The sequence below is a fragment of the Macrobrachium rosenbergii genome, chromosome 37 (assembly GCF_040412425.1).
Source record: "Macrobrachium rosenbergii isolate ZJJX-2024 chromosome 37, ASM4041242v1, whole genome shotgun sequence".
Classification (NCBI taxonomy): domain Eukaryota; kingdom Metazoa; phylum Arthropoda; class Malacostraca; order Decapoda; family Palaemonidae; genus Macrobrachium; species Macrobrachium rosenbergii.
Window position 1 is genome coordinate 14,345,035 of NC_089777.1, and position 12,834 is coordinate 14,357,868.

General features: G+C 38.9%; 1 non-coding gene across 1 annotated transcript; it reads left to right on the plus strand.

The window, feature by feature from the left end:
• Window positions 1-9,818: 9,818 nt before the first annotated feature.
• On the plus strand, window positions 9,819-9,889 carry TRNAG-GCC (transfer RNA glycine (anticodon GCC)). Its single transcript has one exon. It is a non-coding gene; the product is annotated as a tRNA-Gly (tRNA).
• The last annotated feature ends 2,945 nt before the right edge of the window (window positions 9,890-12,834 follow it).

Below are 12,834 nucleotides of genomic sequence, written 5' to 3' on the forward strand. Positions count from 1 at the left end.
GCTGCTTCTACCTTCATGGGGACTGTGTGTTCCTTACTGCGTCTTACACGAACGGTTGACGCGTATAGGTCAAGTTTAATTTCCCCGTGCCAAAATAAACTCCTCACAGTCACAGCACGTGTTCAGAACTCGCTGCGCTTTCTTCCCCCGTCGGGATGACTTGGTTTTTGACAGAAGATTCTAGCACATTCTTTGGTGCCCCCCATTATTTATTCTCTCTCTCTCTCTCTCTCTCTCTCTCTCTCTCTCTCTCTCTCTCTCTCTCTCTCTCTCTCTCTCGCTTGTCGATGCTCATAGCCCGGTTATCTCCAGCTATTCACATCAGTTACGACAGCTGCTTATTTTTTATTTCTTTTTGCAACCTTATTTTAATTTTTGCTCTCTCTCTCTCTCTCTCTCTCTCTCTCTCTCTCTCTCTCTCTCTCTCTCTCTCTCTGTCAACTCATGCAGCATAATAATTTTGTTGCCACATTCTTCATTTGAGAAATTGTCACAACGAAATTCGTGTTTCATCTTTTTTATTTAATATCCTGCGGAAATAATGATTTTTGCAAATTGGTTCTTTTGAACCTCACATTTCCTCACGATTCTAAGTCATTCAAACTCAGTTGATAAGAATTTTGAGTTATGACTTTGATTTTTGTTTCATCTTTTGATTTAATATTCTGCGGAAATAATGATTTTTCAACTTGATTCTTTCAAACCTCGTATTTCCTCATGATTTTAAGTAATTCAAACTCAGTTGATAAGAATTTTGAGTTTTGACTTTGATTTTTGTTTCATCTTCTTGATGTAATATCCTGCGAAAGTAATTATTTTTCAAATTGATTCGTACAAACCTCACGTTTCCTCATGATGTAAAGTAAATCAAACTCAGTTCATAAGAATTTTGAGTTTTGACTTTGATTTTTGTTTCATCTTTTTGATTTAATATCCTGCGGTAATCTTTATTTTTGCAAATTGATTCATCCGAACCTCATATTTCCTCATGATTTTAGGTTATTCAAACTCAGCTGATGAGAATTTTGAGTTCTGACTGATTTTTTTTCATTAAAAATGTTGATTTTCAAACAACAGACTAAGCTGATGAAACTTCCAACAATAATTAAAGTATTTATGACAGTCTACCTCCAAAGACGGGAAAGAAGTCCTTAGCTGCATTACTTCTCAAGAACCTTTTACTGATCATCGGGTTCCATTCACTTTTTCGCATTATCTGGTGGCCGGTAATAAAGTCAAAGGAAAAAGTCAAAATTTTGGCTAGGAAAAAAGTCAAAATTTTGGCTAGGAAAAAAGTCAAAATTTTGGCTAGGAAAAAAGTCAAAATTTTGGCTAGGAAAAAAGTCACAATTTTGGCTAGGAAAAAGTCACAATTTGACAGAACTTTATGTAGTTGTAGCATAGTTACCCAGTGGTGTTGTTAAACTACACCATAATAATAATAATAATAATAATAATAATAATAATAATAATAATGGAAAGAGAAACCCACAAGATTCTTGTGGAGAAGATTGCTGGGCCTTGAACCAGCCTGACTACCTCATCTCTTGAAAAAGGGTCACAGTTAGGACCTGAGAGTGCTCGAGATCAAAGTAATATGTAAATATTTACCAGTAAACAAGTTATACACAAGAATCTTGTGGGTTTCTCTTTCCATCTTCAGAAGAAAACTGAACGAAGTTTTTGTTTGTTTCAATAATAATAATAATAATAATAATAGCGAGTTACCGAGACAAAAATTTAATAATAATAATAATAATAATAATAATAATAATAATAATAATAATAATAATAATAATAGCGAGTTACCCGAGACAAAAAGAATGCTTGTGAGGAAAAACTACAAAAACTAGTAAAAAATGCGCAGAAGTTTCTTCGGTGCAATCGAGTTTTCTGTACAGCATATAATGCTATATGAGCCGCGGCCCATGAAACTTTCAGCCACGGCCTTGTGTTGTTGGCACCTGTAGCGGTGCCAGACGCACGATCGTGGCTGACTTTAACCTTAAATCAAGTCAAAACTACTGAGGCTAGAGGGCTGCAATCAGGTATGTTTGATGACTGGAAGGTGGATGATCAGCATAGCAATTTGCAGCCCTCTAGCCTCAGTAGTTATTAAGATCTGAGGGCGGACAGAAAAAGTGCGGACGGACGGGCAAATAGCCATCTCTATAATAGTTTTCTCTTACAGAAAACTAAAAAACTTGACGTGCAAACAGGGAGAAAAACACGGGGAGATTGTTTTTATGTCAGTGGAAAAGATCGAAGTTTCCTTTAAAAGTCCTTTAAGTAGTTTTAACAATTACGGTGAGGTCGTAAAAGTTAGGCAGTAGTCCCTTGAACGGTTGTTATGGTGTAGAAGTTGTATATCCTTTAATCCCAATGCCTTTGTTAAAAATCTCTCTCTCTCTCTCTCTCTCTCTCTCTCTCTCTCTCTCTCTCTCTCTCTCTCTCTCTCTCTCTCTCTTTGCGTTAGATTCTTTGGTACAATTTCCTTTTGGAATTTTTAAATCATTGTCGCGTCAACATCAGCATTTTCAGTTTTCTGTAAAAGAAAATTATTATAGAGAAGCCTATTTGTCTGTCCGTCCGCACTTTTTCTCTCCGCCCTCAGATCTTAAAAATTACAGGGGCTAGAGGGCTGCAAATTGGTATGTTGATCATCCACCTTCCAATCATCAAACGTACCAAATTGCAGCCCTCTAGCCCCAGTGGTTTTTATTTTAAGGTTAAAGTTAGCCATAATCGTGCTCCTGGCAACGATACAGGACAGGCCAGCACCAGGCCGTGGTTAAAGTTTCATGGGCCGCGGCTCATACACCATTATACCTAGACCACCGCTGTAAGCGGCTGCGCAGAAAATCTTCGGCGCATTTTTTACTTGTTTTTTTATTCAGGTGAGGAACTCTCCCACCGTCATTTCTCTGTTTTCTTTCCGTTCCATCTCCATTTTCTATTTTTTCTTCTTCTGCTTCTTCTTCTTTTCCCCTCTCTCTGATGTTTGGCTGCCGCTCCCCTCACTGGTAATCATTTTCCCCTCTGCCGTGCAGCTCAGACCATAGACAGAGTCAGGCCCGCATGAAATGTGCCTAAGGGGAGACCTGCTTGAAACGGGAGAGAAAAAGAGGCATTAGCTCCCCGCCCCCCACAACCCCCGACCAATTTTGTTTTCTTATTGATAGATTGAGCAACTCTCTCTCTCTCTCTCTCTCTCTCTCTCTCTCTCTCTCTCTCTCTCTCTCTCTCTCTCTTTCCGCTTAGTCTGCTTGTGCGATGGACTTTTAGTTAATGTATGATTGTTATGTAGAGTTATGCACGGAATCCTGTACTTAATTCGTGCGTGTGTGCACTCAAATATAATCGGTCCCACGTGGATAATTACTCAACCGACGTCCACACATCTGCACGCATACACGCGCACACACATATACATATACATATACATATACATATATATATATGGTAATATATATATACATACATATATACATATATATATATTTATATATATTACATATATACATATATTTATGTATATATACACATATATTGTATATATATACATGTACCCAAATATTTACAAATTCGGGTTTTGTAACACATTTTTACCAGACTTGCATATTCAGCCATCAGGAGATCTCTCTTGATGACTGAATGGACAAGTCATTGTTGACCTCTTGCGTGAAACCAAAAAGGCCCTGCCTTCGAATCCTGCTGGGGACAGGTGCACCCATTGAGCAGTGTATTTTTTTTTTAATCTTCGTTTACATAATGCGATTTATAATGACTTGGTGTTCTTTCTTTTTAGTTTTCTGTAAAAGAAAACTATTGTGCCGGCTTTGTCTGTCCGTCCGCTCTTTATTCTGTCCGCCCTCAGATCTTAAAAACTACTGAGGCTAGAGGGCTGCAAATTGATACGTTGGTCATCCACCCTCCAATCATCAAACATACCAGATTGCAGCCCTCTAGCCTCAGTAGTTTTGATTTCACTTAAGGTTAAAATCAGCCACAATCGTGCTTCTGGCAACGATATAGGACAGGCCACCACCGGGTCGTGGTTAAAGTTTCATGGGCCGCGGCTCGTACAGCATGATACCGAGACCACCGAAAGATAGATCTGTTTTCGGTGGCCTTGATTACTCGCTGTAGCGGCTGTACAGAAAACTCGATTGCGCCGAAGAAACTTCAGCGCATTTGTACTTTTTTTTTTTTTTTTAGATTTTTGATAGCATTTATTACCTGTAGACTTAACTGTGTTACTTAGAATGAGTAGTTTACATGCATAAACGCTGATTTTGAATAATTGATTACTGTATTAGAATATAATGATAAATTTTGAGACGGGTTTTTTTTTTCGATGCAAAATGAGATAATCAACTTCTAGGTTGTCTTGGAAGATGTGATAACATTCGTGCTTTGTGGTTTCATTAAGTAAGTATGCAGAGTGTTAAACATCCATATGTTATCAAAGTTGTTATGGTTTCACCAAATGCCGGTAATTTCCGAGAAAACGCGAGTTAAACCAAAAGTTTCGATGGTATTTTCATAGTTTTAAGCCTTCAATAACGGTCAGAACTCAAAACATTGTGAATGAGATTTTGACCATCATGGGGTTAGTGCCGTTAGTGCACCTCATGCGGTACACTGTAGGCATTACTTAAGGTTCTTTGCAGCATGCCTTCGGCCCCTAAGCTGCAACCCCTTTCGTTCCTTTTATTGTACCTCCATTCATATTCTCTTTCCTCCATCTTACTTTCCACCCTCTCTTAACAATGGATTCATAGTGCAACTGCTTTGAGGTTTCCCTCCTGTTACACCTTTCAGACCTTTTACTGTCAATTTCCGTTTCAGCGCTGAATGACCTCGTAGGTCCCATTGGCCTGGGCTTTGGCCTAAATTCTATATTCAGTTCAGTTCAGTCATGAAGACAGGTTCGACGCCCGGGTTAGGAAGGGCGAAGGTCTTCGTTTTGCCATTGACTAGCCTTTTGTTTTTCTTTACATCTGGTGAATTTGGTAGGTGGCTTTCTCGACTTTGCTGTTATATCTTGTATCTGGAGTATAGGGAACGGCGCACCCTCGTTCTCACTGAATAAACAGAACCGGGAAAAATAGGATATAAATAAATATTATGGAACAAACAATGCGATCTTGTACAGTGCTCCGTGTATCGTGCCTTCTCAGACACACATTGGTACAACTAAGCGATCTTGATACAGCTTTCCGTGTATTGTTCCTTGTCAAACGCATACGGTACAACTAAACGATCTCGTACAGTGTTCTGTGTATTGTGCCTTGTCAAACACACATGGCACAACTAAAGCGATCTTGTACAGTGTTCCGTGTATCTTGCCTTGCCAAACACATGGTACAACTAAAGCAATCTTATACAGCTTTCCATGTATCGTGCCTTGTCAGACACACACAGTACAACTAAAGCGATCTTGTACAGCTTTCCGTGTACCGTGCATTGTCCCTTCCATGGTACCGTATTTGCCCGAGGCACCTCCGTTGCTTCTCCCCCCATTGTGAGTCGCACATGTTTCTGCATTGTGAATCGCCTATGGAAATGCTTTCTTCGCTAATGAGCGAGGGAGAGAAAGGAGGAACAACGGCCTCTGCTCTGAGCAAATAGTGCTCAATGGGCTCCTGGGTGTGGCTGGCCCCTCTGAGTCAACATACTTAGGTGGGTTACCTTTCTCTGTGTGTGTGTGTTTGTAACTGTGTATGTTTGGGATTCTGAAGGATCAGGGCTGCTTGCGTTGAAGACTGATGGACTTATTCGCTGTATATGCACAGGTGATATGTTTTCATTTCGCGAACAGTAATTTGAATACTCATTATAGGACCTTAGGCTTTGTAGTGACAAGCGTATCCAAAAAGTGAGAAGATATCGAGGTGATAAGATGACATTTTGGTTACCACATACACACACACACACACACACACACACACACACACATATATATATATATATATATATATATATATATATATATATATATATATATATATATATATATTTTAAAAGTACGATTGTCAGAGTAACCGTTGTGTGATTGTTCCCTGGAATTATCCGTGTAATGGTTTACGGCTTAACGTTTGCTATATATATAAAATATTTATGTTATATATATATATATATATATATATATATATATATATATGCCTTTATTTACATACATATATATATCTAATAAAAGGAGCCCATAGAAACGCAAAAATGTGAAAAGTTAATGCTACGTATTTCGGAGAAAAACTGTCTCCCTCAACAGGCAAGTGTGATACTTGCCAGTCGAGAGGGACTGTTGTTCTCCGAAATATATAGCATTAACTTTCTACATTTTGGCGTTTTTATGGGCTACCTTTATTAGACGGAATTCTGTTTTAACAGAAAATAGTTCACAGTCATATATATATATATACACTGAAGTGTAAATGTATGTGGTGTGCGTGATTGTGTCATGAAACCCAGCGCACACAGAATCACAGAATCTGCAGCCATCAGAAAATGATGCCACGGTACCTTATCGCCTCGGAGGAATCCGCCTTTTGAGCAACATCCGAAAACGGTCAAAAACCCCATCTGGGCGGAAATGACTACCACAGGGGATAAGAGATAACAGAACTTCTCATCTTAAATGTCATGCGGGAGATGAGGTGATGCCCTTTGGCCTTCGCGAGGATAAAACCGTCATTTTACATTACTTAATTCTCTCTCTCTCTCTCTCTCTCTCTCTCTCTCTCTCTCTCTCTCTCTCTCTCTCTCTCTCTGTCGGTTCACAACTGAGAAAAACTCGTTCGGCCCATGAAGGATTTGAAGAAAGGAACGGTATTAGATATTTTTTTAACAAGGTTTGCACCTCGTGACCCAAGAAGTGAATTAGCGCCTGGTTATTATTTAACTGGTGTTGGTCGTAGAGAGAGAGAGAGAGAGAGAGAGAGAGAGAGAGAGAGAGAGAGAGAGAGAGAGAGAAATTTACCCTTATTCTGATAAATAATTGTAATATTATTTTTTCCACGCACGAATTTCTGCTTTTCACGACCATTTTTCCTCTCTGTATATCGTTTTATACCTGTACTAAAGCTTCTCTTTCGAGCTTTGAGGACGCTCTTTCATATTCAATTAGTTACTTAAGAAGTAGCAGTGGTTCTTAACCTGGGGGCCGTCAGCAATTTCCAAGGTGGGGCGCGAGCCCTAGGGAAAAGTTAAAAATTCTCTAATTATATTCGTTACTCTCTTAACAAGAGTCGCTAAGAAGCAGTGTCAAGTATCTCACTAATTCATTCCCAAAAGAATAAAAACACCCCTTCTCTTTCTTTTATTTTTCATTTTCCTTTAAATCTGGGAGGGAATTTTACTCATAGATGCAAGCTGGGGGACGTGGAGGGAAGGACCAACTCTCAGAGGGGGCGTTGCAATAAAAAGGTCAAGAACCACTGGTCTGTGGTTTGTCAGACAGTCTTGGAGAGAAGCAATTCATAAATCAGTAACTATAAACTTCAGTGTTACTTCGCTGCATCAGCAGTGGCGTCCCAGAGCAAGAACAGCAGAGGAGCCGAATAAATAATCTCTTCTCTGATTAGAACAGATTCTTCTCAGTCCATCGGTTGTTTACTGGCTCGGGAAATTGCTGCTATTTCTGCTATTTTCTCCACATTTTTCTACACTGCTCAATTTCGGTTTTAGGATAACCAGAGTCTTTTTTTTTTTTTTGTCTTAGGGAGTCGACGGGTTTTAAATCGTTAGATATAATTTACGTGGAAGGAAATGACATGAATGAGACTATAGTTATGAAGACAAATAGATATGATCTTAAAATGCTTCTTATGCTACGAATGTCAGAATTCTGACTCACTGAACTGCGTCTCAAGCATCTGCCCCAGAAATACCGTGCGTATGATTAAGAAGAAGAAGAATGCTAAGGTAAAGACATAATGACCCTATTAATTAGGTCTGCACACACACTCTCTCTCTCTCTCTCTCTCTCTCTCTCTCTCTCTCTCTCTCTCTCTCTCTCTCTCTCAGAGAGAGAATAAGAGAGTTATAAAACCAGGTATTTGTCATTGCAAGGGCTAAGAGCGTTTGCCAAAGTGACTAATTCTCAGGTCACTTTTTCTCTCTCGGTCCTTTGCATTTAGGTTGCATCTCCTTCCTTTAAGCGTTGGATTTATTTACTAATAATATTTCGATTTGTTTCCCTTAGCGGCCCCTGAAATGCCGCACCCCCCAAAGACCCCCCCCCCCGTGGTTTTTAACCAGGGGTGCGAAGCCGGTTCCCAAGAGGTGCGAGGATGCCTATGAATAAAGCAAAATATATTTTTTATATACGAATTATTATTATTATTATTATTATTATTATTATTATTATTATTATTATTATTATTATTATTATTATTGCTACGACAGTGCTCTGAGCTATAGATAGACCTTGGTGTTTTAGCCTTTTTTTTTTTATTTCAGCAATTCAGGGTGTGCGAGAACTGACTGCTGATTTGAAAGGGGTGCATACGTTGAAGAAGGTTAAGAACCACTGTTCTAACGTGAATAACATGTTGTGCAGAGAGATCAGTGCCTGGCAATAAACGGCAGAATTCAGTAATTGTTTGTTTACTTCGAAGACCTGTGAGACAGTTTCCGTTCACCTGGCCGAGATAGGAGCATAGGTTCTCTCTTTTATGTAACGAACAAACAAATAATTATCAGTGACACTTTGAGAGGAAAACTCGTTCATTGCCTCGAGAAATCTCATTCTCAGTTTGTGGGCACAAGTCACGTCAGCCGATGTTATATATGCCAACTGCAGATGCAACTTGAGCGTCGTTTGCTTTATTGCCAGAAGAACGTCGATTTCCCAAGGCGCTCTGAATTGTGCTGCGTAAATCTATGAAGGCTGAAGAGAGAATGTGTTGTTATTTGTGTCCTTTGCTGCTGATTTGCATTTGAAGGATTGTTTTCTTCCAGCTTTTTAGTCTGAAGCAATTCGGACCTCGGTCTAAAGAGACAATGGTTCCTGGTTATTAAGCGCTCATGCCACAAACGCAGTTGCGTGCACATTACACTATTCACCTGAATACTTCAGAATGTTTATTTTAATTATTTCCAGCAACAGTAACCCCGAAAATATATAAAGATTTCTAAATTAGATATTGCAAAATATTTCCACTTTATCCCTCGTTGGCGCCCTGCGAACACTTACTCTCCGGACGTCAAAGCCTCCAGTATCAGTAAGTCCAGGGCTTTTGTTTGCCCAAGGTCTAGAGAATATAGGTTCTCTAGACCTTGTGTTTACCATCATAAAGTCTCTTAGCATGAAGAGCAGAAAATTGAGATGTGCGTGGACGCTCTTAGGGCAGGTGTGGTTGGAGCGTCTATATCCAGCTCTGAACCAGATGGCTGTGACTCATCTGAACGCGAATATTTCTCTCTCTCTCTCTCTCTCTCTCTCTCTCTCTCTCTCTCTCTCTCTCTCTCTCTCTCTCTCTCTGTGACGTTCGCACGTTGCGCTGAATTCATCTTTTCTCTGCAAATATTTGGTATGGGAGTGCCTCGTCTACAATAGACTTTCATTTGAACTGTCTTTTATTATGAACTGTACAGAGTTTTTAGATACAGGTATCAATGAATATATTTTGTTATAACACGTCAAGATGTTGTAATATTTATGGTTTCTGTATTGCTCTACCTAGTCAAGATGCAATAACCGTGTACTTTCTGAAAGCTCTAGGGGCCGCGATCGTTGAATTCAGAGGCCAACGAAGGAAAGCAGTAAAGAAATTCTCAGAGCCTGCGTGGCCGGTCCCACGAGCATTGCTATGGCATCGGTGGTTCAGTGGTAGAATTCTCGCCTGCCACGCGGGAGGCCCGGGTTCGATTCCCGGCCGATGCACACATGTTTTTCCCTTCTTTTTCAGTGGTTAAGGATAGTTATCATCCAATACTGGTGGGTGTTCTTTTGCACTATTGAATGGAGGTGTCTGTGATGCAATTTGCAGCAGTTGTGACGTCTGGGGTGCCAAATCGAGTTGCATGCGGCTGTGAGCTTGTAAACAAGGTTTCCAAATTTGAGCCGGCACCGTATTCCCTGTACCGTGACGTTCTACAATCTTTGGTACATGTTCACTTGCCCGAAGGTGCAATGAGGCTCGGTTTAATAGGCCTATCTGGTGTTTTACTTTTTCGTGCATTTATTTTTCTCTGTTATTTTTAGAATATTTACAGTTTTATTTTTACTGTTAATTGCTTTTTCCGCATTTGGTTATATTGTCCCGCTAGGAAGTTAGCTCTTTGTGAAAAGGATAGTAACCAAAAGACATTTATTCTTAAAAGTGTGGTATTACTGTTAGCTGTTGATATATATATATATATATATATATATATATATATATATATATATATATATATATATATATATATATATATATCGTATATATATATATGTATTACTATAATTATATTTTTATATATATATATATATATATATATATATATATATATATATATATATATATATATATACACATGGGTCTGTATCGAAGGATTGACATAACAAAGGAGTAACATAAACACCGTATTAAAAGTGACATTTTATTGAGCGACAGAGTAACCAGAAATTATAAAAATGATTAAATTATTAAGATTTTATTTTAAAAAACTAGAACCCTGAATTGTTAACATATTTTAAATACCGGTTGGATGGTTGTCACTCCTTCGAAATTTATAACTGAGGCTTCACTCCTTTGTTATGTAGCTCCTTTGAACCACTCCCATATATATATATATATATATATATATATATATATATATATATATATATATATATATATATAATATATATATATATATGTGTGTGTGTGTGTGTGTGTGTGTGTGTGTGTGTGTGTGTATGTAAATACTACTTTAATTAAAGGGGTGATTAATTGTTTGCGCAAAATATTATAATAGCGTTCTATTTATACCCACGACCCCTGACGTAGAAGACCACGCAGGAAGCGGAATCTCCGAATCAAACCGTTCCCACTTCACAAGGATGCGGATTGATTCCGGGTTTGGCTTTTTCGTCACTCCGCTAAAAATAGTTTCTGTGCAGAGGATAAATATTGAGAGCGATAAAGACGAACGGGAAAGGAATACTCGTATCATCCTCTACATATTCTCAAATACAAGTACTCACCACCCTATCCTGATGGAATGGGATGGAATGCAGAGTTTAGGCCAAAGGCCAAGCACTGGGACCTATGAGGTCATTCAGCGCTGGAAAGGAAATTGACAGTATGTAGGTCTGAATGGAGAACAGGTGGAAAACCTCAAAACAGTTACACTATGGAAGAAAGATAATATGCGTGGAGGTACAGTAAAAGAAATGAAAGGGAACGCTACAAAGAACCTTTAGTAATGCCTACAGTGCACCCCATGAGGTGCGCTGATGTCACTACCTCCCTATGGGGGAGCCTCTCCTAACAATTGATTCATAGTGCAACTGCTTTGAGGTTTTCTTCCTGTTACACCTTTCATGCCTTTTACTGTCAATTTCCGTTTCAGCTCTGAATGACCTCGTTGGTCCCAGTGCTTGGTCTTTGGCCTAAATTCTATATTCAGTTCAATTCGATACAAAACTCTTTGTCTTACGTGTGTATACCGATAGCTATTAGCTACAACCGATAGGCTTAATAATTTATCATTTTCTCGTTTTAGGTAAATGAAAAGTTATGTATGACATTAAAAGAAAAGCAGTGGAGTTAATTCTTGCGTTAAAACATTTTTTTTAGGGGGGGGGGGATCGGGGCCGGCCGGGTGTACCCTTAAGGTACGCGTACTGCCCTAAAATGGGAAAGGGCAGTATCTGCAGAATTGTCGAAATTGAGATATGCCACCTATTGGGCTCGTGAAACACTATTACAAGTTACTGCAGTTTCAGAATGATTCTTCGATGCTTTCCAAGGGTATTTAGGGGGTCTCATTTGCAGTGACTACAAAATCAGTAGTAAGGCGAGGGAAAACTTCAATATCTGCAAAGTTTTCGAAATTAAGATACGCCGCCTATTCGGCTCGTGAAACACTAATACGCAAGTTATTGCAGTTTCAGAATGATTCTTCAATGCTTTCCACGAGTATTTAGGGGGTCCCATTTGCAGTGTCTGTAAAATCAGTAGTGAGGCAAGGGAGTATCTACCATTTTTCTCAGTTTTGTATTTTCGCAGACACCCCAGTCTTCCATTTTAGGGCAGCGTAGTTGTAGATGCTGTCTGAACATTACTAAAAATAGCGCCACGTGTTTTGGACATAAAACCTTCCTGCTAATCCGACTTACTGAGTAATCTGATGGCTGGGTCTTTCCCATCCCGAATCGGATTACTCAGTATTTCCTTCTTACTACTTACAGTGAACACTGTTATGACTAATATGACAGTTATCCATAGTACGTAATAATGCTTTCAAGTTTGTATGGAACAAACATTATGGTTTTGTGATTTTGGAAGATAATGCAACAAGGATAATGTCTAGTCTGTTCTCTTTCATTGGTAAACTAGAGATTTGTCAAGTGTGAAAGTGGTTCAAAATATATATATTTTTTTTCATTTGATGTTCTAGACTGTCAAAATATCAAACCCATTTATGATTCTTCAACATTGTACATTAGAATTGCTAACCGAAGGTTCCATTAGGTAATTTTCCGAGCATGTCTCGTGGTCGATGACCATAGTCATTGCAATGCCTTTATCAGAGAGAGGAAAAAAAACAAGTAAAAAATGCGCCGAAGTTTCTTCGGCACAATCGAGTTTTCTTTATAGCGTATAATGCTGTATGAGAAGCGCCCCATCAAATATAACCACG